Source organism: Ranitomeya imitator, unplaced genomic scaffold (genome assembly GCF_032444005.1).
Source record: "Ranitomeya imitator isolate aRanImi1 unplaced genomic scaffold, aRanImi1.pri SCAFFOLD_640, whole genome shotgun sequence".
NCBI lineage: Eukaryota > Metazoa > Chordata > Amphibia > Anura > Dendrobatidae > Ranitomeya > Ranitomeya imitator.
This window is the reverse complement of record NW_027193463.1, coordinates 1-21,304: the sequence shown is the minus strand read 5'-3', so window position 1 is coordinate 21,304 and position 21,304 is coordinate 1. Positions and strand designations below refer to the sequence as shown.

Sequence of the window (21,304 nt, the reverse complement as noted above, 5' to 3'; positions counted from 1 at the left end):
ATTATGGTGTTCATGTGGAAAGTTTTAGCTTTAGTAATGTAAAATTGATTTAATCAAAGCAAAAAACTTCTTTTTTTTTTTTTTTTTTTTTTTTTTTTTTTTTTAAACCTGTCTTGTTGGTTAGTGTAAAGCTTGCCCCATGCGGAAAAGGACCTAGCATCGCTGGTTGACTGGTTCAATTCCTGCTATGGGAGTGACCTCCTTTGGCATATGTACGCACATTCAAAAACTGCCACAAACCTTGTAGATGGAATCAGTTTAGGTTGGAACTGCTCTATGCAGCAAAAATGTCAACCACCAGAGTTTTGGGTTATTTATTTGCACCACATACCATTTGAGGTCAACGCTCAAACCATTCTTATTTCTCACTTGTAACTCCTAGGTTTTAAGGGACTCAGCAACCCTTTTTTCCCTGTCTGTTATTAGAGCTCTCCTCTTTGCTGCAATCGGTTATGTTTTGGTACTGAATGGGAAAAATCGGTGGCTCTCTAGCAAAGATGGAGACAGAATTGATTGAAAAAACAAGGGGCCAGTGCCTCTTCTGAGCATCAAAAGTTCAACCTTTAGCTTATGAGACGGATTTGCTTCCTACTGTGTTAAGGAGGCAAGTTGCGCAAATTGAACTGCAGAAGTTTCTTGTGTCAAGTAGTAAACTTCTTTTTTTTACATTGTCACTGATACCGCTATGCATCATTTCCCATATGGTCTAGCGGTTAGGATTCCTGGTTCTCACCCAGGCGGCCCGGGTTCGACTCCCGGTATGGGAAAGTACCCTTTTCTGTACTAACTACTGATGCGTTATTTTCAGTCAAACGTATCTCAGGTACAATTTGGACTTAACCGTCAAAAATGCTGAGCACCAGCTTTTTGTCCATTCATTGCGACTTTTGGCGCAAGACTGAGTTTGGTTTCATAGCTCAAATCATTCCCAACTACCTCTTTTTACACCAAAGGTGTTAAGAGACTCAACAACCCATTTGTACTGTCTGTCATTTGGGCTCACAATTCCTTAATTATCAGAATCGTTTTAGAACTGAAAGGGAAAGTTCTAAATTGGGGACAATATCTCTTAAGAAAAGAGGAATATGCTGCCCCGTGTGAGGATCGAACTCACGACCTTCAGATTATGAGACTGACGCGCTACCTACTGCGCTAACGAGGCAAGACACACAAGCTAATCTGCAGACACTTCTTGTGCAAGGCACGAAACTTATTTTTTTCATATTGTCAACGAGCTTGAAGGTATCTATTCCCATATGGTCTAGCGGTTAGGATTCCTGGTTTTCACCCAGGCGGCCCGGGTTCGACTCCCGGTATGGGAATTCACTTTTTTCTGTACTACTGCCAACATTCAAAGACTGAAATGTGTTTTGCAAATAAAAGTACTTCAGATAGAATTTGCACTTTGCAGTCAAAAATGCTGAACACCAGGGTATTTTTCATTCATTCTGACCTTTTGCACAAGATTTAATTTTGTTTCATAGCTTAACTCATTCTCAACTACACCTTTTTACTCCAAAGTGTTAGGGGCCCAACAATCCATGTGTTCTGTCTGTCATTAGGGCTCCTACTTCATTTCCAATCGGAAACATTTCAGAAATTAATGGGAAAGTTCTGAGTTGGTAACACAGTCTCCTGAGAAAAGGAGGGAGTAGTACCACATGTGAGGAATAAACTCATATTCTTCAGATTGCCAACTGATATGCTAATTATGGTGTTCATGTGGAAAGTTTTAGCTTTAGTAATGTAAAATTGATTTAATCAAAGCAAAAAACTTCTTTTTTTTTTTTTTTTTTTTTTTTTTTTTTTTTAAACCTGTCTTGTTGGTTAGTGTAAAGCTTGCCCCATGCGGAAAAGGACCTAGCATCGCTGGTTGACTGGTTCAATTCCTGCTATGGGAGTGACCTCCTTTGGCATATGTACGCACATTCAAAAACTGCCACAAACCTTGTAGATGGAATCAGTTTAGGTTGGAACTGCTCTATGCAGCAAAAATGTCAACCACCAGAGTTTTGGGTTATTTATTTGCACCACATACCATTTGAGGTCAACGCTCAAACCATTCTTATTTCTCACTTGTAACTCCTAGGTTTTAAGGGACTCAGCAACCCTTTTTTCCCTGTCTGTTATTAGAGCTCTCCTCTTTGCTGCAATCGGTTATGTTTTGGTACTGAATGGGAAAAATCGGTGGCTCTCTAGCAAAGATGGAGACAGAATTGATTGAAAAAACAAGGGGCCAGTGCCTCTTCTGAGCATCAAAAGTTCAACCTTTAGCTTATGAGACGGATTTGCTTCCTACTGTGTTAAGGAGGCAAGTTGCGCAAATTGAACTGCAGAAGTTTCTTGTGTCAAGTAGTAAACTTCTTTTTTTTACATTGTCACTGATACCGCTATGCATCATTTCCCATATGGTCTAGCGGTTAGGATTCCTGGTTCTCACCCAGGCGGCCCGGGTTCGACTCCCGGTATGGGAAAGTACCCTTTTCTGTACTAACTACTGATGCGTTATTTTCAGTCAAACGTATCTCAGGTACAATTTGGACTTAACCGTCAAAAATGCTGAGCACCAGCTTTTTGTCCATTCATTGCGACTTTTGGCGCAAGACTGAGTTTGGTTTCATAGCTCAAATCATTCCCAACTACCTCTTTTTACACCAAAGGTGTTAAGAGACTCAACAACCCATTTGTACTGTCTGTCATTTGGGCTCACAATTCCTTAATTATCAGAATCGTTTTAGAACTGAAAGGGAAAGTTCTAAATTGGGGACAATATCTCTTAAGAAAAGAGGAATATGCTGCCCCGTGTGAGGATCGAACTCACGACCTTCAGATTATGAGACTGACGCGCTACCTACTGCGCTAACGAGGCAAGACACACAAGCTAATCTGCAGACACTTCTTGTGCAAGGCACAAAACTTATTTTTTTCATATTGTCAACGAGCTTGAAGGTATCTATTCCCATATGGTCTAGCGGTTAGGATTCCTGGTTTTCACCCAGGCGGCCCGGGTTCGACTCCCGGTATGGGAATTCACTTTTTTCTGTACTACTGCCAACATTCAAAGACTGAAATGTGTTTTGCAAATAAAAGTACTTCAGATAGAATTTGCACTTTGCAGTCAAAAATGCTGAACACCAGGGTATTTTTCATTCATTCTGACCTTTTGCACAAGATTTAATTTTGTTTCATAGCTTAACTCATTCTCAACTACACCTTTTTACTCCAAAGTGTTAGGGGCCCAACAATCCATGTGTTCTGTCTGTCATTAGGGCTCCTACTTCATTTCCAATCGGAAACATTTCAGAAATTAATGGGAAAGTTCTGAGTTGGTAACACAGTCTCCTGAGAAAAGGAGGGAGTAGTACCACATGTGAGGAATAAACTCATATTCTTCAGATTGCCAACTGATATGCTAATTATGGTGTTCATGTGGAAAGTTTTAGCTTTAGTAATGTAAAATTGATTTAATCAAAGCAAAAAACTTCTTTTTTTTTTTTTTTTTTTTTTTTTTAAACCTGTCTTGTTGGTTAGTGTAAAGCTTGCCCCATGCGGAAAAGGACCTAGCATCGCTGGTTGACTGGTTCAATTCCTGCTATGGGAGTGACCTCCTTTGGCATATGTACGCACATTCAAAAACTGCCACAAACCTTGTAGATGGAATCAGTTTAGGTTGGAACTGCTCTATGCAGCAAAAATGTCAACCACCAGAGTTTTGGGTTATTTATTTGCACCACATACCATTTGAGGTCAACGCTCAAACCATTCTTATTTCTCACTTGTAACTCCTAGGTTTTAAGGGACTCAGCAACCCTTTTTTCCCTGTCTGTTATTAGAGCTCTCCTCTTTGCTGCAATCGGTTATGTTTTGGTACTGAATGGGAAAAATCGGTGGCTCTCTAGCAAAGATGGAGACAGAATTGATTGAAAAAACAAGGGGCCAGTGCCTCTTCTGAGCATCAAAAGTTCAACCTTTAGCTTATGAGACGGATTTGCTTCCTACTGTGTTAACGAGGCAAGTTGCGCAAATTGAACTGCAGAAGTTTCTTGTGTCAAGTAGTAAACTTCTTTTTTTTACATTGTCACTGATACCGCTATGCATCATTTCCCATATGGTCTAGCGGTTAGGATTCCTGGTTCTCACCCAGGCGGCCCGGGTTCGACTCCCGGTATGGGAAAGTACCCTTTTCTGTACTAACTACTGATGCGTTATTTTCAGTCAAACGTATCTCAGGTACAATTTGGACTTAACCGTCAAAAATGCTGAGCACCAGCTTTTTGTCCATTCATTGCGACTTTTGGCGCAAGACTGAGTTTGGTTTCATAGCTCAAATCATTCCCAACTACCTCTTTTTACACCAAAGGTGTTAAGAGACTCAACAACCCATTTGTACTGTCTGTCATTTGGGCTCACAATTCCTTAATTATCAGAATCGTTTTAGAACTGAAAGGGAAAGTTCTAAATTGGGGACAATATCTCTTAAGAAAAGAGGAATATGCTGCCCCGTGTGAGGATCGAACTCACGACCTTCAGATTATGAGACTGACGCGCTACCTACTGCGCTAACGAGGCAAGACACACAAGCTAATCTGCAGACACTTCTTGTGCAAGGCACAAAACTTATTTTTTTCATATTGTCAACGAGCTTGAAGGTATCTATTCCCATATGGTCTAGCGGTTAGGATTCCTGGTTTTCACCCAGGCGGCCCGGGTTCGACTCCCGGTATGGGAATTCACTTTTTTCTGTACTACTGCCAACATTCAAAGACTGAAATGTGTTTTGCAAATAAAAGTACTTCAGATAGAATTTGCACTTTGCAGTCAAAAATGCTGAACACCAGGGTATTTTTCATTCATTCTGACCTTTTGCACAAGATTTAATTTTGTTTCATAGCTTAACTCATTCTCAACTACACCTTTTTACTCCAAAGTGTTAGGGGCCCAACAATCCATGTGTTCTGTCTGTCATTAGGGCTCCTACTTCATTTCCAATCGGAAACATTTCAGAAATTAATGGGAAAGTTCTGAGTTGGTAACACAGTCTCCTGAGAAAAGGAGGGAGTAGTACCACATGTGAGGAATAAACTCATATTCTTCAGATTGCCAACTGATATGCTAATTATGGTGTTCATGTGGAAAGTTTTAGCTTTAGTAATGTAAAATTGATTTAATCAAAGCAAAAAACTTCTTTTTTTTTTTTTTTTTTTTTTTTTTAAACCTGTCTTGTTGGTTAGTGTAAAGCTTGCCCCATGCGGAAAAGGACCTAGCATCGCTGGTTGACTGGTTCAATTCCTGCTATGGGAGTGACCTCCTTTGGCATATGTACGCACATTCAAAAACTGCCACAAACCTTGTAGATGGAATCAGTTTAGGTTGGAACTGCTCTATGCAGCAAAAATGTCAACCACCAGAGTTTTGGGTTATTTATTTGCACCACATACCATTTGAGGTCAACGCTCAAACCATTCTTATTTCTCACTTGTAACTCCTAGGTTTTAAGGGACTCAGCAACCCTTTTTTCCCTGTCTGTTATTAGAGCTCTCCTCTTTGCTGCAATCGGTTATGTTTTGGTACTGAATGGGAAAAATCGGTGGCTCTCTAGCAAAGATGGAGACAGAATTGATTGAAAAAACAAGGGGCCAGTGCCTCTTCTGAGCATCAAAAGTTCAACCTTTAGCTTATGAGACGGATTTGCTTCCTACTGTGTTAACGAGGCAAGTTGCGCAAATTGAACTGCAGAAGTTTCTTGTGTCAAGTAGTAAACTTCTTTTTTTTACATTGTCACTGATACCGCTATGCATCATTTCCCATATGGTCTAGCGGTTAGGATTCCTGGTTCTCACCCAGGCGGCCCGGGTTCGACTCCCGGTATGGGAAAGTACCCTTTTCTGTACTAACTACTGATGCGTTATTTTCAGTCAAACGTATCTCAGGTACAATTTGGACTTAACCGTCAAAAATGCTGAGCACCAGCTTTTTGTCCATTCATTGCGACTTTTGGCGCAAGACTGAGTTTGGTTTCATAGCTCAAATCATTCCCAACTACCTCTTTTTACACCAAAGGTGTTAAGAGACTCAACAACCCATTTGTACTGTCTGTCATTTGGGCTCACAATTCCTTAATTATCAGAATCGTTTTAGAACTGAAAGGGAAAGTTCTAAATTGGGGACAATATCTCTTAAGAAAAGAGGAATATGCTGCCCCGTGTGAGGATCGAACTCACGACCTTCAGATTATGAGACTGACGCGCTACCTACTGCGCTAACGAGGCAAGACACACAAGCTAATCTGCAGACACTTCTTGTGCAAGGCACGAAACTTATTTTTTTCATATTGTCAACGAGCTTGAAGGTATCTATTCCCATATGGTCTAGCGGTTAGGATTCCTGGTTTTCACCCAGGCGGCCCGGGTTCGACTCCCGGTATGGGAATTCACTTTTTTCTGTACTACTGCCAACATTCAAAGACTGAAATGTGTTTTGCAAATAAAAGTACTTCAGATAGAATTTGCACTTTGCAGTCAAAAATGCTGAACACCAGGGTATTTTTCATTCATTCTGACCTTTTGCACAAGATTTAATTTTGTTTCATAGCTTAACTCATTCTCAACTACACCTTTTTACTCCAAAGTGTTAGGGGCCCAACAATCCATGTGTTCTGTCTGTCATTAGGGCTCCTACTTCATTTCCAATCGGAAACATTTCAGAAATTAATGGGAAAGTTCTGAGTTGGTAACACAGTCTCCTGAGAAAAGGAGGGAGTAGTACCACATGTGAGGAATAAACTCATATTCTTCAGATTGCCAACTGATATGCTAATTATGGTGTTCATGTGGAAAGTTTTAGCTTTAGTAATGTAAAATTGATTTAATCAAAGCAAAAAACTTCTTTTTTTTTTTTTTTTTTTTTTTTTTTTTTTTTAAACCTGTCTTGTTGGTTAGTGTAAAGCTTGCCCCATGCGGAAAAGGACCTAGCATCGCTGGTTGACTGGTTCAATTCCTGCTATGGGAGTGACCTCCTTTGGCATATGTACGCACATTCAAAAACTGCCACAAACCTTGTAGATGGAATCAGTTTAGGTTGGAACTGCTCTATGCAGCAAAAATGTCAACCACCAGAGTTTTGGGTTATTTATTTGCACCACATACCATTTGAGGTCAACGCTCAAACCATTCTTATTTCTCACTTGTAACTCCTAGGTTTTAAGGGACTCAGCAACCCTTTTTTCCCTGTCTGTTATTAGAGCTCTCCTCTTTGCTGCAATCGGTTATGTTTTGGTACTGAATGGGAAAAATCGGTGGCTCTCTAGCAAAGATGGAGACAGAATTGATTGAAAAAACAAGGGGCCAGTGCCTCTTCTGAGCATCAAAAGTTCAACCTTTAGCTTATGAGACGGATTTGCTTCCTACTGTGTTAACGAGGCAAGTTGCGCAAATTGAACTGCAGAAGTTTCTTGTGTCAAGTAGTAAACTTCTTTTTTTTACATTGTCACTGATACCGCTATGCATCATTTCCCATATGGTCTAGCGGTTAGGATTCCTGGTTCTCACCCAGGCGGCCCGGGTTCGACTCCCGGTATGGGAAAGTACCCTTTTCTGTACTAACTACTGATGCGTTATTTTCAGTCAAACGTATCTCAGGTACAATTTGGACTTAACCGTCAAAAATGCTGAGCACCAGCTTTTTGTCCATTCATTGCGACTTTTGGCGCAAGACTGAGTTTGGTTTCATAGCTCAAATCATTCCCAACTACCTCTTTTTACACCAAAGGTGTTAAGAGACTCAACAACCCATTTGTACTGTCTGTCATTTGGGCTCACAATTCCTTAATTATCAGAATCGTTTTAGAACTGAAAGGGAAAGTTCTAAATTGGGGACAATATCTCTTAAGAAAAGAGGAATATGCTGCCCCGTGTGAGGATCGAACTCACGACCTTCAGATTATGAGACTGACGCGCTACCTACTGCGCTAACGAGGCAAGACACACAAGCTAATCTGCAGACACTTCTTGTGCAAGGCACAAAACTTATTTTTTTCATATTGTCAACGAGCTTGAAGGTATCTATTCCCATATGGTCTAGCGGTTAGGATTCCTGGTTTTCACCCAGGCGGCCCGGGTTCGACTCCCGGTATGGGAATTCACTTTTTTCTGTACTACTGCCAACATTCAAAGACTGAAATGTGTTTTGCAAATAAAAGTACTTCAGATAGAATTTGCACTTTGCAGTCAAAAATGCTGAACACCAGGGTATTTTTCATTCATTCTGACCTTTTGCACAAGATTTAATTTTGTTTCATAGCTTAACTCATTCTCAACTACACCTTTTTACTCCAAAGTGTTAGGGGCCCAACAATCCATGTGTTCTGTCTGTCATTAGGGCTCCTACTTCATTTCCAATCGGAAACATTTCAGAAATTAATGGGAAAGTTCTGAGTTGGTAACACAGTCTCCTGAGAAAAGGAGGGAGTAGTACCACATGTGAGGAATAAACTCATATTCTTCAGATTGCCAACTGATATGCTAATTATGGTGTTCATGTGGAAAGTTTTAGCTTTAGTAATGTAAAATTGATTTAATCAAAGCAAAAAACTTCTTTTTTTTTTTTTTTTTTTTTTTTTTAAACCTGTCTTGTTGGTTAGTGTAAAGCTTGCCCCATGCGGAAAAGGACCTAGCATCGCTGGTTGACTGGTTCAATTCCTGCTATGGGAGTGACCTCCTTTGGCATATGTACGCACATTCAAAAACTGCCACAAACCTTGTAGATGGAATCAGTTTAGGTTGGAACTGCTCTATGCAGCAAAAATGTCAACCACCAGAGTTTTGGGTTATTTATTTGCACCACATACCATTTGAGGTCAACGCTCAAACCATTCTTATTTCTCACTTGTAACTCCTAGGTTTTAAGGGACTCAGCAACCCTTTTTTCCCTGTCTGTTATTAGAGCTCTCCTCTTTGCTGCAATCGGTTATGTTTTGGTACTGAATGGGAAAAATCGGTGGCTCTCTAGCAAAGATGGAGACAGAATTGATTGAAAAAACAAGGGGCCAGTGCCTCTTCTGAGCATCAAAAGTTCAACCTTTAGCTTATGAGACGGATTTGCTTCCTACTGTGTTAACGAGGCAAGTTGCGCAAATTGAACTGCAGAAGTTTCTTGTGTCAAGTAGTAAACTTCTTTTTTTTACATTGTCACTGATACCGCTATGCATCATTTCCCATATGGTCTAGCGGTTAGGATTCCTGGTTCTCACCCAGGCGGCCCGGGTTCGACTCCCGGTATGGGAAAGTACCCTTTTCTGTACTAACTACTGATGCGTTATTTTCAGTCAAACGTATCTCAGGTACAATTTGGACTTAACCGTCAAAAATGCTGAGCACCAGCTTTTTGTCCATTCATTGCGACTTTTGGCGCAAGACTGAGTTTGGTTTCATAGCTCAAATCATTCCCAACTACCTCTTTTTACACCAAAGGTGTTAAGAGACTCAACAACCCATTTGTACTGTCTGTCATTTGGGCTCACAATTCCTTAATTATCAGAATCGTTTTAGAACTGAAAGGGAAAGTTCTAAATTGGGGACAATATCTCTTAAGAAAAGAGGAATATGCTGCCCCGTGTGAGGATCGAACTCACGACCTTCAGATTATGAGACTGACGCGCTACCTACTGCGCTAACGAGGCAAGACACACAAGCTAATCTGCAGACACTTCTTGTGCAAGGCACGAAACTTATTTTTTTCATATTGTCAACGAGCTTGAAGGTATCTATTCCCATATGGTCTAGCGGTTAGGATTCCTGGTTTTCACCCAGGCGGCCCGGGTTCGACTCCCGGTATGGGAATTCACTTTTTTCTGTACTACTGCCAACATTCAAAGACTGAAATGTGTTTTGCAAATAAAAGTACTTCAGATAGAATTTGCACTTTGCAGTCAAAAATGCTGAACACCAGGGTATTTTTCATTCATTCTGACCTTTTGCACAAGATTTAATTTTGTTTCATAGCTTAACTCATTCTCAACTACACCTTTTTACTCCAAAGTGTTAGGGGCCCAACAATCCATGTGTTCTGTCTGTCATTAGGGCTCCTACTTCATTTCCAATCGGAAACATTTCAGAAATTAATGGGAAAGTTCTGAGTTGGTAACACAGTCTCCTGAGAAAAGGAGGGAGTAGTACCACATGTGAGGAATAAACTCATATTCTTCAGATTGCCAACTGATATGCTAATTATGGTGTTCATGTGGAAAGTTTTAGCTTTAGTAATGTAAAATTGATTTAATCAAAGCAAAAAACTTCTTTTTTTTTTTTTTTTTTTTTTTTTTTTTTTTTAAACCTGTCTTGTTGGTTAGTGTAAAGCTTGCCCCATGCGGAAAAGGACCTAGCATCGCTGGTTGACTGGTTCAATTCCTGCTATGGGAGTGACCTCCTTTGGCATATGTACGCACATTCAAAAACTGCCACAAACCTTGTAGATGGAATCAGTTTAGGTTGGAACTGCTCTATGCAGCAAAAATGTCAACCACCAGAGTTTTGGGTTATTTATTTGCACCACATACCATTTGAGGTCAACGCTCAAACCATTCTTATTTCTCACTTGTAACTCCTAGGTTTTAAGGGACTCAGCAACCCTTTTTTCCCTGTCTGTTATTAGAGCTCTCCTCTTTGCTGCAATCGGTTATGTTTTGGTACTGAATGGGAAAAATCGGTGGCTCTCTAGCAAAGATGGAGACAGAATTGATTGAAAAAACAAGGGGCCAGTGCCTCTTCTGAGCATCAAAAGTTCAACCTTTAGCTTATGAGACGGATTTGCTTCCTACTGTGTTAAGGAGGCAAGTTGCGCAAATTGAACTGCAGAAGTTTCTTGTGTCAAGTAGTAAACTTCTTTTTTTTACATTGTCACTGATACCGCTATGCATCATTTCCCATATGGTCTAGCGGTTAGGATTCCTGGTTCTCACCCAGGCGGCCCGGGTTCGACTCCCGGTATGGGAAAGTACCCTTTTCTGTACTAACTACTGATGCGTTATTTTCAGTCAAACGTATCTCAGGTACAATTTGGACTTAACCGTCAAAAATGCTGAGCACCAGCTTTTTGTCCATTCATTGCGACTTTTGGCGCAAGACTGAGTTTGGTTTCATAGCTCAAATCATTCCCAACTACCTCTTTTTACACCAAAGGTGTTAAGAGACTCAACAACCCATTTGTACTGTCTGTCATTTGGGCTCACAATTCCTTAATTATCAGAATCGTTTTAGAACTGAAAGGGAAAGTTCTAAATTGGGGACAATATCTCTTAAGAAAAGAGGAATATGCTGCCCCGTGTGAGGATCGAACTCACGACCTTCAGATTATGAGACTGACGCGCTACCTACTGCGCTAACGAGGCAAGACACACAAGCTAATCTGCAGACACTTCTTGTGCAAGGCACAAAACTTATTTTTTTCATATTGTCAACGAGCTTGAAGGTATCTATTCCCATATGGTCTAGCGGTTAGGATTCCTGGTTTTCACCCAGGCGGCCCGGGTTCGACTCCCGGTATGGGAATTCACTTTTTTCTGTACTACTGCCAACATTCAAAGACTGAAATGTGTTTTGCAAATAAAAGTACTTCAGATAGAATTTGCACTTTGCAGTCAAAAATGCTGAACACCAGGGTATTTTTCATTCATTCTGACCTTTTGCACAAGATTTAATTTTGTTTCATAGCTTAACTCATTCTCAACTACACCTTTTTACTCCAAAGTGTTAGGGGCCCAACAATCCATGTGTTCTGTCTGTCATTAGGGCTCCTACTTCATTTCCAATCGGAAACATTTCAGAAATTAATGGGAAAGTTCTGAGTTGGTAACACAGTCTCCTGAGAAAAGGAGGGAGTAGTACCACATGTGAGGAATAAACTCATATTCTTCAGATTGCCAACTGATATGCTAATTATGGTGTTCATGTGGAAAGTTTTAGCTTTAGTAATGTAAAATTGATTTAATCAAAGCAAAAAACTTCTTTTTTTTTTTTTTTTTTTTTTAAACCTGTCTTGTTGGTTAGTGTAAAGCTTGCCCCATGCGGAAAAGGACCTAGCATCGCTGGTTGACTGGTTCAATTCCTGCTATGGGAGTGACCTCCTTTGGCATATGTACGCACATTCAAAAACTGCCACAAACCTTGTAGATGGAATCAGTTTAGGTTGGAACTGCTCTATGCAGCAAAAATGTCAACCACCAGAGTTTTGGGTTATTTATTTGCACCACATACCATTTGAGGTCAACGCTCAAACCATTCTTATTTCTCACTTGTAACTCCTAGGTTTTAAGGGACTCAGCAACCCTTTTTTCCCTGTCTGTTATTAGAGCTCTCCTCTTTGCTGCAATCGGTTATGTTTTGGTACTGAATGGGAAAAATCGGTGGCTCTCTAGCAAAGATGGAGACAGAATTGATTGAAAAAACAAGGGGCCAGTGCCTCTTCTGAGCATCAAAAGTTCAACCTTTAGCTTATGAGACGGATTTGCTTCCTACTGTGTTAACGAGGCAAGTTGCGCAAATTGAACTGCAGAAGTTTCTTGTGTCAAGTAGTAAACTTCTTTTTTTTACATTGTCACTGATACCGCTATGCATCATTTCCCATATGGTCTAGCGGTTAGGATTCCTGGTTCTCACCCAGGCGGCCCGGGTTCGACTCCCGGTATGGGAAAGTACCCTTTTCTGTACTAACTACTGATGCGTTATTTTCAGTCAAACGTATCTCAGGTACAATTTGGACTTAACCGTCAAAAATGCTGAGCACCAGCTTTTTGTCCATTCATTGCGACTTTTGGCGCAAGACTGAGTTTGGTTTCATAGCTCAAATCATTCCCAACTACCTCTTTTTACACCAAAGGTGTTAAGAGACTCAACAACCCATTTGTACTGTCTGTCATTTGGGCTCACAATTCCTTAATTATCAGAATCGTTTTAGAACTGAAAGGGAAAGTTCTAAATTGGGGACAATATCTCTTAAGAAAAGAGGAATATGCTGCCCCGTGTGAGGATCGAACTCACGACCTTCAGATTATGAGACTGACGCGCTACCTACTGCGCTAACGAGGCAAGACACACAAGCTAATCTGCAGACACTTCTTGTGCAAGGCACGAAACTTATTTTTTTCATATTGTCAACGAGCTTGAAGGTATCTATTCCCATATGGTCTAGCGGTTAGGATTCCTGGTTTTCACCCAGGCGGCCCGGGTTCGACTCCCGGTATGGGAATTCACTTTTTTCTGTACTACTGCCAACATTCAAAGACTGAAATGTGTTTTGCAAATAAAAGTACTTCAGATAGAATTTGCACTTTGCAGTCAAAAATGCTGAACACCAGGGTATTTTTCATTCATTCTGACCTTTTGCACAAGATTTAATTTTGTTTCATAGCTTAACTCATTCTCAACTACACCTTTTTACTCCAAAGTGTTAGGGGCCCAACAATCCATGTGTTCTGTCTGTCATTAGGGCTCCTACTTCATTTCCAATCGGAAACATTTCAGAAATTAATGGGAAAGTTCTGAGTTGGTAACACAGTCTCCTGAGAAAAGGAGGGAGTAGTACCACATGTGAGGAATAAACTCATATTCTTCAGATTGCCAACTGATATGCTAATTATGGTGTTCATGTGGAAAGTTTTAGCTTTAGTAATGTAAAATTGATTTAATCAAAGCAAAAAACTTCTTTTTTTTTTTTTTTTTTTTTTTTTTTTTTTTTAAACCTGTCTTGTTGGTTAGTGTAAAGCTTGCCCCATGCGGAAAAGGACCTAGCATCGCTGGTTGACTGGTTCAATTCCTGCTATGGGAGTGACCTCCTTTGGCATATGTACGCACATTCAAAAACTGCCACAAACCTTGTAGATGGAATCAGTTTAGGTTGGAACTGCTCTATGCAGCAAAAATGTCAACCACCAGAGTTTTGGGTTATTTATTTGCACCACATACCATTTGAGGTCAACGCTCAAACCATTCTTATTTCTCACTTGTAACTCCTAGGTTTTAAGGGACTCAGCAACCCTTTTTTCCCTGTCTGTTATTAGAGCTCTCCTCTTTGCTGCAATCGGTTATGTTTTGGTACTGAATGGGAAAAATCGGTGGCTCTCTAGCAAAGATGGAGACAGAATTGATTGAAAAAACAAGGGGCCAGTGCCTCTTCTGAGCATCAAAAGTTCAACCTTTAGCTTATGAGACGGATTTGCTTCCTACTGTGTTAAGGAGGCAAGTTGCGCAAATTGAACTGCAGAAGTTTCTTGTGTCAAGTAGTAAACTTCTTTTTTTTACATTGTCACTGATACCGCTATGCATCATTTCCCATATGGTCTAGCGGTTAGGATTCCTGGTTCTCACCCAGGCGGCCCGGGTTCGACTCCCGGTATGGGAAAGTACCCTTTTCTGTACTAACTACTGATGCGTTATTTTCAGTCAAACGTATCTCAGGTACAATTTGGACTTAACCGTCAAAAATGCTGAGCACCAGCTTTTTGTCCATTCATTGCGACTTTTGGCGCAAGACTGAGTTTGGTTTCATAGCTCAAATCATTCCCAACTACCTCTTTTTACACCAAAGGTGTTAAGAGACTCAACAACCCATTTGTACTGTCTGTCATTTGGGCTCACAATTCCTTAATTATCAGAATCGTTTTAGAACTGAAAGGGAAAGTTCTAAATTGGGGACAATATCTCTTAAGAAAAGAGGAATATGCTGCCCCGTGTGAGGATCGAACTCACGACCTTCAGATTATGAGACTGACGCGCTACCTACTGCGCTAACGAGGCAAGACACACAAGCTAATCTGCAGACACTTCTTGTGCAAGGCACAAAACTTATTTTTTTCATATTGTCAACGAGCTTGAAGGTATCTATTCCCATATGGTCTAGCGGTTAGGATTCCTGGTTTTCACCCAGGCGGCCCGGGTTCGACTCCCGGTATGGGAATTCACTTTTTTCTGTACTACTGCCAACATTCAAAGACTGAAATGTGTTTTGCAAATAAAAGTACTTCAGATAGAATTTGCACTTTGCAGTCAAAAATGCTGAACACCAGGGTATTTTTCATTCATTCTGACCTTTTGCACAAGATTTAATTTTGTTTCATAGCTTAACTCATTCTCAACTACACCTTTTTACTCCAAAGTGTTAGGGGCCCAACAATCCATGTGTTCTGTCTGTCATTAGGGCTCCTACTTCATTTCCAATCGGAAACATTTCAGAAATTAATGGGAAAGTTCTGAGTTGGTAACACAGTCTCCTGAGAAAAGGAGGGAGTAGTACCACATGTGAGGAATAAACTCATATTCTTCAGATTGCCAACTGATATGCTAATTATGGTGTTCATGTGGAAAGTTTTAGCTTTAGTAATGTAAAATTGATTTAATCAAAGCAAAAAACTTCTTTTTTTTTTTTTTTTTTTTTTTTTTTAAACCTGTCTTGTTGGTTAGTGTAAAGCTTGCCCCATGCGGAAAAGGACCTAGCATCGCTGGTTGACTGGTTCAATTCCTGCTATGGGAGTGACCTCCTTTGGCATATGTACGCACATTCAAAAACTGCCACAAACCTTGTAGATGGAATCAGTTTAGGTTGGAACTGCTCTATGCAGCAAAAATGTCAACCACCAGAGTTTTGGGTTATTTATTTGCACCACATACCATTTGAGGTCAACGCTCAAACCATTCTTATTTCTCACTTGTAACTCCTAGGTTTTAAGGGACTCAGCAACCCTTTTTTCCCTGTCTGTTATTAGAGCTCTCCTCTTTGCTGCAATCGGTTATGTTTTGGTACTGAATGGGAAAAATCGGTGGCTCTCTAGCAAAGATGGAGACAGAATTGATTGAAAAAACAAGGGGCCAGTGCCTCTTCTGAGCATCAAAAGTTCAACCTTTAGCTTATGAGACGGATTTGCTTCCTACTGTGTTAACGAGGCAAGTTGCGCAAATTGAACTGCAGAAGTTTCTTGTGTCAAGTAGTAAACTTCTTTTTTTTACATTGTCACTGATACCGCTATGCATCATTTCCCATATGGTCTAGCGGTTAGGATTCCTGGTTCTCACCCAGGCGGCCCGGGTTCGACTCCCGGTATGGGAAAGTACCCTTTTCTGTACTAACTACTGATGCGTTATTTTCAGTCAAACGTATCTCAGGTACAATTTGGACTTAACCGTCAAAAATGCTGAGCACCAGCTTTTTGTCCATTCATTGCGACTTTTGGCGCAAGACTGAGTTTGGTTTCATAGCTCAAATCATTCCCAACTACCTCTTTTTACACCAAAGGTGTTAAGAGACTCAACAACCCATTTGTACTGTCTGTCATTTGGGCTCACAATTCCTTAATTATCAGAATCGTTTTAGAACTGAAAGGGAAAGTTCTAAATTGGGGACAATATCTCTTAAGAAAAGAGGAATATGCTGCCCCGTGTGAGGATCGAACTCACGACCTTCAGATTATGAGACTGACGCGCTACCTACTGCGCTAACGAGGCAAGACACACAAGCTAATCTGCAGACACTTCTTGTGCAAGGCACGAAACTTATTTTTTTCATATTGTCAACGAGCTTGAAGGTATCTATTCCCATATGGTCTAGCGGTTAGGATTCCTGGTTTTCACCCAGGCGGCCCGGGTTCGACTCCCGGTATGGGAATTCACTTTTTTCTGTACTACTGCCAACATTCAAAGACTGAAATGTGTTTTGCAAATAAAAGTACTTCAGATAGAATTTGCACTTTGCAGTCAAAAATGCTGAACACCAGGGTATTTTTCATTCATTCTGACCTTTTGCACAAGATTTAATTTTGTTTCATAGCTTAACTCATTCTCAACTACACCTTTTTACTCCAAAGTGTTAGGGGCCCAACAATCCATGTGTTCTGTCTGTCATTAGGGCTCCTACTTCATTTCCAATCGGAAACATTTCAGAAATTAATGGGAAAGTTCTGAGTTGGTAACACAGTCTCCTGAGAAAAGGAGGGAGTAGTACCACATGTGAGGAATAAACTCATATTCTTCAGATTGCCAACTGATATGCTAATTATGGTGTTCATGTGGAAAGTTTTAGCTTTAGTAATGTAAAATTGATTTAATCAAAGCAAAAAACTTCTTTTTTTTTTTTTTTTTTTTTTAAACCTGTCTTGTTGGTTAGTGTAAAGCTTGCCCCATGCGGAAAAGGACCTAGCATCGCTGGTTGACTGGTTCAATTCCTGCTATGGGAGTGACCTCCTTTGGCATATGTACGCACATTCAAAAACTGCCACAAACCTTGTAGATGGAATCAGTTTAGGTTGGAACTGCTCTATGCAGCAAAAATGTCAACCACCAGAGTTTTGGGTTATTTATTTGCACCACATACCATTTGAGGTCAACGCTCAAACCATTCTTATTTCTCACTTGTAACTCCTAGGTTTTAAGGGACTCAGCAACCCTTTTTTCCCTGTCTGTTATTAGAGCTCTCCTCTTTGCTGCAATCGGTTATGTTTTGGTACTGAATGGGAAAAATCGGTGGCTCTCTAGCAAAGATGGAGACAGAATTGATTGAAAAAACAAGGGGCCAGTGCCTCTTCTGAGCATCAAAAGTTCAACCTTTAGCTTATGAGACGGATTTGCTTCCTACTGTGTTAACGAGGCAAGTTGCGCAAATTGAACTGCAGAAGTTTCTTGTGTCAAGTAGTAAACTTCTTTTTTTTACATTGTCACTGATACCGCTATGCATCATTTCCCATATGGTCTAGCGGTTAGGATTCCTGGTTCTCACCCAGGCGGCCCGGGTTCGACTCCCGGTATGGGAAAGTACCCTTTTCTGTACTAACTACTGATGCGTTATTTTCAGTCAAACGTATCTCAGGTACAATTTGGACTTAACCGTCAAAAATGCTGAGCACCAGCTTTTTGTCCATTCATTGCGACTTTTGGCGCAAGACTGAGTTTGGTTTCATAGCTCAAATCATTCCCAACTACCTCTTTTTACACCAAAGGTGTTAAGAGACTCAACAACCCATTTGTACTGTCTGTCATTTGGGCTCACAATTCCTTAATTATCAGAATCGTTTTAGAACTGAAAGGGAAAGTTCTAAATTGGGGACAATATCTCTTAAGAAAAGAGGAATATGCTGCCCCGTGTGAGGATCGAACTCACGACCTTCAGATTATGAGACTGACGCGCTACCTACTGCGCTAACGAGGCAAGACACACAAGCTAATCTGCAGACACTTCTTGTGCAAGGCACGAAACTTATTTTTTTCATATTGTCAACGAGCTTGAAGGTATCTATTCCCATATGGTCTAGCGGTTAGGATTCCTGGTTTTCACCCAGGCGGCCCGGGTTCGACTCCCGGTATGGGAATTCACTTTTTTCTGTACTACTGCCAACATTCAAAGACTGAAATGTGTTTTGCAAATAAAAGTACTTCAGATAGAATTTGCACTTTGCAGTCAAAAATGCTGAACACCAGGGTATTTTTCATTCATTCTGACCTTTTGCACAAGATTTAATTTTGTTTCATAGCTTAACTCATTCTCAACTACACCTTTTTACTCCAAAGTGTTAGGGGCCCAACAATCCATGTGTTCTGTCTGTCATTAGGGCTCCTACTTCATTTCCAATCGGAAACATTTCAGAAATTAATGGGAAAGTTCTGAGTTGGTAACACAGTCTCCTGAGAAAAGGAGGGAGTAGTACCACATGTGAGGAATAAACTCATATTCTTCAGATTGCCAACTGATATGCTAATTATGGTGTTCATGTGGAAAGTTTTAGCTTTAGTAATGTAAAATTGATTTAATCAAAGCAAAAAACTTCTTTTTTTTTTTTTTTTTTTTTTTAAACCTGTCTTGTTGGTTAGTGTAAAGCTTGCCCCATGCGGAAAAGGACCTAGCATCGCTGGTTGACTGGTTCAATTCCTGCTATGGGAGTGACCTCCTTTGGCATATGTACGCACATTCAAAAACTGCCACAAACCTTGTAGATGGAATCAGTTTAGGTTGGAACTGCTCTATGCAGCAAAAATGTCAACCACCAGAGTTTTGGGTTATTTATTTGCACCACATACCATTTGAGGTCAACGCTCAAACCATTCTTATTTCTCACTTGTAACTCCTAGGTTTTAAGGGACTCAGCAACCCTTTTTTCCCTGTCTGTTATTAGAGCTCTCCTCTTTGCTGCAATCGGTTATGTTTTGGTACTGAATGGGAAAAATCGGTGGCTCTCTAGCAAAGATGGAGACAGAATTGATTGAAAAAACAAGGGGCCAGTGCCTCTTCTGAGCATCAAAAGTTCAACCTTTAGCTTATGAGACGGATTTGCTTCCTACTGTGTTAACGAGGCAAGTTGCGCAAATTGAACTGCAGAAGTTTCTTGTGTCAAGTAGTAAACTTCTTTTTTTTACATTGTCACTGATACCGCTATGCATCATTTCCCATATGGTCTAGCGGTTAGGATTCCTGGTTCTCACCCAGGCGGCCCGGGTTCGACTCCCGGTATGGGAAAGTACCCTTTTCTGTACTAACTACTGATGCGTTATTTTCAGTCAAACGTATCTCAGGTACAATTTGGACTTAACCGTCAAAAATGCTGAGCACCAGCTTTTTGTCCATTCATTGCGACTTTTGGCGCAAGACTGAGTTTGGTTTCATAGCTCAAATCATTCCCAACTACCTCTTTTTACACCAAAGGTGTTAAGAGACTCAACAACCCATTTGTACTGTCTGTCATTTGGGCTCACAATTCCTTAATTATCAGAATCGTTTTAGAACTGAAAGGGAAAGTTCTAAATTGGGGACAATATCTCTTAAGAAAAGAGGAATATGCTGCCCCGTGTGAGGATCGAACTCACGACCTTCAGATTATGAGACTGACGCGCTACCTACTGCGCTAACGAGGCAAGACACACAAGCTAATCTGCAGACACTTCTTGTGCAAGGCACGAAACTTATTTTTTTCATATTGTCAACGAGCTTGAAGGTATCTATTCCCATATGGTCTAGCGGTTAGGATTCCTGGTTTTCACCCAGGCGGCCCGGGTTCGACTCCCGGTATGGGAATTCACTTTTTTCTGTACTACTGCCAACATTCAAAGACTGAAATGTGTTTTGCAAATAAAAGTACTTCAGATAGAATTTGCACTTTGCAGTCAAAAATGCTGAACACCAGGGTATTTTTCATTCATTCTGACCTTTTGCACAAGATTTAATTTTGTTTCATAGCTTAACTCATTCTCAACTACACCTTTTTACTCCAAAGTGTTAGGGGCCCAACAATCCATGTGTTCTGTCTGTCATTAGGGCTCCTACTTCATTTCCAATCGGAAACATTTCAGAAATTAATGGGAAAGTTCTGAGTTGGTAACACAGTCTCCTGAGAAAAGGAGGGAGTAGTACCACATGTGAGGAATAAACTCATATTCTTCAGATTGCCAACTGATATGCTAATTATGGTGTTCATGTGGAAAGTTTTAGCTTTAGTAATGTAAAATTGATTTAATCAAAGCAAAAAACTTCTTTTTTTTTTTTTTTTTTTTTTCTTTTTTTTTTTTAAACCTGTCTTGTTGGTTAGTGTAAAGCTTGCCCCATGCGGAAAAGGACCTAGCATCGCTGGTTGACTGGTTCAATTCCTGCTATGGGAGTGACCTCCTTTGGCATATGTACGCACATTCAAAAACTGCCACAAACCTTGTAGATGGAATCAGTTTAGGTTGGAACTGCTCTATGCAGCAAAAATGTCAACCACCAGAGTTTTGGGTTATTTATTTGCACCACATACCATTTGAGGTCAACGCTCAAACCATTCTTATTTCTCACTTGTAACTCCTAGGTTTTAAGGGACTCAGCAACCCTTTTTTCCCTGTCTGTTATTAGAGCTCTCCTCTTTGCTGCAATCGGTTATGTTTTGGTACTGAATGGGAAAAATCGGTGGCTCTCTAGCAAAGATGGAGACAGAATTGATTGAAAAAACAAGGGGCCAGTGCCTCTTCTGAGCATCAAAAGTTCAACCTTTAGCTTATGAGACGGATTTGCTTCCTACTGTGTTAACGAGGCAAGTTGCGCAAATTGAACTGCAGAAGTTTCTTGTGTCAAGTAGTAAACTTCTTTTTTTTACATTGTCACTGATACCGCTATGCATCATTTCCCATATGGTCTAGCGGTTAGGATTCCTGGTTCTCACCCAGGCGGCCCGGGTTCGACTCCCGGTATGGGAAAGTACCCTTTTCTGTACTAACTACTGATGCGTTATTTTCAGTCAAACGTATCTCAGGTACAATTTGGACTTAACCGTCAAAAATGCTGAGCACCAGCTTTTTGTCCATTC

At 40.5% G+C, this 21,304-nt stretch overlaps 37 non-coding genes across 37 annotated transcripts; 25 read left to right on the top strand and 12 right to left on the bottom strand.

The window, feature by feature from the left end:
* Positions 1-695: 695 nt before the first annotated feature.
* TRNAE-CUC (transfer RNA glutamic acid (anticodon CUC)) lies at positions 696-767 on the top strand. Its single transcript has one exon. It is a non-coding gene; the product is annotated as a tRNA-Glu (tRNA).
* Positions 768-1,089: 322 nt separating this feature from the next.
* Positions 1,090-1,162, bottom strand: TRNAM-CAU (transfer RNA methionine (anticodon CAU)). Its single transcript has one exon. It is a non-coding gene; the product is annotated as a tRNA-Met (tRNA).
* Positions 1,163-1,250: 88 nt separating this feature from the next.
* Positions 1,251-1,322, top strand: TRNAE-UUC (transfer RNA glutamic acid (anticodon UUC)). The gene has a single exon. It is a non-coding gene; the product is annotated as a tRNA-Glu (tRNA).
* Positions 1,323-2,402: 1,080 nt separating this feature from the next.
* On the top strand, positions 2,403-2,474 carry TRNAE-CUC (transfer RNA glutamic acid (anticodon CUC)). Its single transcript has one exon. It is a non-coding gene; the product is annotated as a tRNA-Glu (tRNA).
* Positions 2,475-2,796: 322 nt separating this feature from the next.
* On the bottom strand, positions 2,797-2,869 carry TRNAM-CAU (transfer RNA methionine (anticodon CAU)). Its single transcript has one exon. It is a non-coding gene; the product is annotated as a tRNA-Met (tRNA).
* Positions 2,870-2,957: 88 nt separating this feature from the next.
* TRNAE-UUC (transfer RNA glutamic acid (anticodon UUC)) lies at positions 2,958-3,029 on the top strand. Its single transcript has one exon. It is a non-coding gene; the product is annotated as a tRNA-Glu (tRNA).
* Positions 3,030-4,102: 1,073 nt separating this feature from the next.
* Positions 4,103-4,174, top strand: TRNAE-CUC (transfer RNA glutamic acid (anticodon CUC)). Its single transcript has one exon. It is a non-coding gene; the product is annotated as a tRNA-Glu (tRNA).
* Positions 4,175-4,496: 322 nt separating this feature from the next.
* TRNAM-CAU (transfer RNA methionine (anticodon CAU)) lies at positions 4,497-4,569 on the bottom strand. Its single transcript has one exon. It is a non-coding gene; the product is annotated as a tRNA-Met (tRNA).
* Positions 4,570-4,657: 88 nt separating this feature from the next.
* On the top strand, positions 4,658-4,729 carry TRNAE-UUC (transfer RNA glutamic acid (anticodon UUC)). The gene has a single exon. It is a non-coding gene; the product is annotated as a tRNA-Glu (tRNA).
* A 1,073-nt stretch (positions 4,730-5,802) lies between these two features.
* Positions 5,803-5,874, top strand: TRNAE-CUC (transfer RNA glutamic acid (anticodon CUC)). The gene has a single exon. It is a non-coding gene; the product is annotated as a tRNA-Glu (tRNA).
* Positions 5,875-6,196: 322 nt separating this feature from the next.
* On the bottom strand, positions 6,197-6,269 carry TRNAM-CAU (transfer RNA methionine (anticodon CAU)). Its single transcript has one exon. It is a non-coding gene; the product is annotated as a tRNA-Met (tRNA).
* An 88-nt stretch (positions 6,270-6,357) lies between these two features.
* TRNAE-UUC (transfer RNA glutamic acid (anticodon UUC)) lies at positions 6,358-6,429 on the top strand. The gene has a single exon. It is a non-coding gene; the product is annotated as a tRNA-Glu (tRNA).
* Positions 6,430-7,509: 1,080 nt separating this feature from the next.
* Positions 7,510-7,581, top strand: TRNAE-CUC (transfer RNA glutamic acid (anticodon CUC)). The gene has a single exon. It is a non-coding gene; the product is annotated as a tRNA-Glu (tRNA).
* A 322-nt stretch (positions 7,582-7,903) lies between these two features.
* Positions 7,904-7,976, bottom strand: TRNAM-CAU (transfer RNA methionine (anticodon CAU)). Its single transcript has one exon. It is a non-coding gene; the product is annotated as a tRNA-Met (tRNA).
* An 88-nt stretch (positions 7,977-8,064) lies between these two features.
* TRNAE-UUC (transfer RNA glutamic acid (anticodon UUC)) lies at positions 8,065-8,136 on the top strand. The gene has a single exon. It is a non-coding gene; the product is annotated as a tRNA-Glu (tRNA).
* A 1,073-nt stretch (positions 8,137-9,209) lies between these two features.
* TRNAE-CUC (transfer RNA glutamic acid (anticodon CUC)) lies at positions 9,210-9,281 on the top strand. Its single transcript has one exon. It is a non-coding gene; the product is annotated as a tRNA-Glu (tRNA).
* Positions 9,282-9,603: 322 nt separating this feature from the next.
* Positions 9,604-9,676, bottom strand: TRNAM-CAU (transfer RNA methionine (anticodon CAU)). The gene has a single exon. It is a non-coding gene; the product is annotated as a tRNA-Met (tRNA).
* An 88-nt stretch (positions 9,677-9,764) lies between these two features.
* Positions 9,765-9,836, top strand: TRNAE-UUC (transfer RNA glutamic acid (anticodon UUC)). Its single transcript has one exon. It is a non-coding gene; the product is annotated as a tRNA-Glu (tRNA).
* A 1,080-nt stretch (positions 9,837-10,916) lies between these two features.
* TRNAE-CUC (transfer RNA glutamic acid (anticodon CUC)) lies at positions 10,917-10,988 on the top strand. Its single transcript has one exon. It is a non-coding gene; the product is annotated as a tRNA-Glu (tRNA).
* Positions 10,989-11,310: 322 nt separating this feature from the next.
* On the bottom strand, positions 11,311-11,383 carry TRNAM-CAU (transfer RNA methionine (anticodon CAU)). The gene has a single exon. It is a non-coding gene; the product is annotated as a tRNA-Met (tRNA).
* An 88-nt stretch (positions 11,384-11,471) lies between these two features.
* TRNAE-UUC (transfer RNA glutamic acid (anticodon UUC)) lies at positions 11,472-11,543 on the top strand. Its single transcript has one exon. It is a non-coding gene; the product is annotated as a tRNA-Glu (tRNA).
* Positions 11,544-12,612: 1,069 nt separating this feature from the next.
* Positions 12,613-12,684, top strand: TRNAE-CUC (transfer RNA glutamic acid (anticodon CUC)). Its single transcript has one exon. It is a non-coding gene; the product is annotated as a tRNA-Glu (tRNA).
* A 322-nt stretch (positions 12,685-13,006) lies between these two features.
* Positions 13,007-13,079, bottom strand: TRNAM-CAU (transfer RNA methionine (anticodon CAU)). Its single transcript has one exon. It is a non-coding gene; the product is annotated as a tRNA-Met (tRNA).
* An 88-nt stretch (positions 13,080-13,167) lies between these two features.
* Positions 13,168-13,239, top strand: TRNAE-UUC (transfer RNA glutamic acid (anticodon UUC)). The gene has a single exon. It is a non-coding gene; the product is annotated as a tRNA-Glu (tRNA).
* Positions 13,240-14,319: 1,080 nt separating this feature from the next.
* On the top strand, positions 14,320-14,391 carry TRNAE-CUC (transfer RNA glutamic acid (anticodon CUC)). The gene has a single exon. It is a non-coding gene; the product is annotated as a tRNA-Glu (tRNA).
* A 322-nt stretch (positions 14,392-14,713) lies between these two features.
* Positions 14,714-14,786, bottom strand: TRNAM-CAU (transfer RNA methionine (anticodon CAU)). Its single transcript has one exon. It is a non-coding gene; the product is annotated as a tRNA-Met (tRNA).
* An 88-nt stretch (positions 14,787-14,874) lies between these two features.
* Positions 14,875-14,946, top strand: TRNAE-UUC (transfer RNA glutamic acid (anticodon UUC)). Its single transcript has one exon. It is a non-coding gene; the product is annotated as a tRNA-Glu (tRNA).
* A 1,074-nt stretch (positions 14,947-16,020) lies between these two features.
* On the top strand, positions 16,021-16,092 carry TRNAE-CUC (transfer RNA glutamic acid (anticodon CUC)). Its single transcript has one exon. It is a non-coding gene; the product is annotated as a tRNA-Glu (tRNA).
* Positions 16,093-16,414: 322 nt separating this feature from the next.
* On the bottom strand, positions 16,415-16,487 carry TRNAM-CAU (transfer RNA methionine (anticodon CAU)). Its single transcript has one exon. It is a non-coding gene; the product is annotated as a tRNA-Met (tRNA).
* An 88-nt stretch (positions 16,488-16,575) lies between these two features.
* TRNAE-UUC (transfer RNA glutamic acid (anticodon UUC)) lies at positions 16,576-16,647 on the top strand. Its single transcript has one exon. It is a non-coding gene; the product is annotated as a tRNA-Glu (tRNA).
* Positions 16,648-17,716: 1,069 nt separating this feature from the next.
* On the top strand, positions 17,717-17,788 carry TRNAE-CUC (transfer RNA glutamic acid (anticodon CUC)). The gene has a single exon. It is a non-coding gene; the product is annotated as a tRNA-Glu (tRNA).
* Positions 17,789-18,110: 322 nt separating this feature from the next.
* TRNAM-CAU (transfer RNA methionine (anticodon CAU)) lies at positions 18,111-18,183 on the bottom strand. Its single transcript has one exon. It is a non-coding gene; the product is annotated as a tRNA-Met (tRNA).
* An 88-nt stretch (positions 18,184-18,271) lies between these two features.
* TRNAE-UUC (transfer RNA glutamic acid (anticodon UUC)) lies at positions 18,272-18,343 on the top strand. The gene has a single exon. It is a non-coding gene; the product is annotated as a tRNA-Glu (tRNA).
* Positions 18,344-19,413: 1,070 nt separating this feature from the next.
* Positions 19,414-19,485, top strand: TRNAE-CUC (transfer RNA glutamic acid (anticodon CUC)). Its single transcript has one exon. It is a non-coding gene; the product is annotated as a tRNA-Glu (tRNA).
* A 322-nt stretch (positions 19,486-19,807) lies between these two features.
* TRNAM-CAU (transfer RNA methionine (anticodon CAU)) lies at positions 19,808-19,880 on the bottom strand. The gene has a single exon. It is a non-coding gene; the product is annotated as a tRNA-Met (tRNA).
* An 88-nt stretch (positions 19,881-19,968) lies between these two features.
* TRNAE-UUC (transfer RNA glutamic acid (anticodon UUC)) lies at positions 19,969-20,040 on the top strand. Its single transcript has one exon. It is a non-coding gene; the product is annotated as a tRNA-Glu (tRNA).
* Positions 20,041-21,122: 1,082 nt separating this feature from the next.
* Positions 21,123-21,194, top strand: TRNAE-CUC (transfer RNA glutamic acid (anticodon CUC)). The gene has a single exon. It is a non-coding gene; the product is annotated as a tRNA-Glu (tRNA).
* The last annotated feature ends 110 nt before the right edge of the window (positions 21,195-21,304 follow it).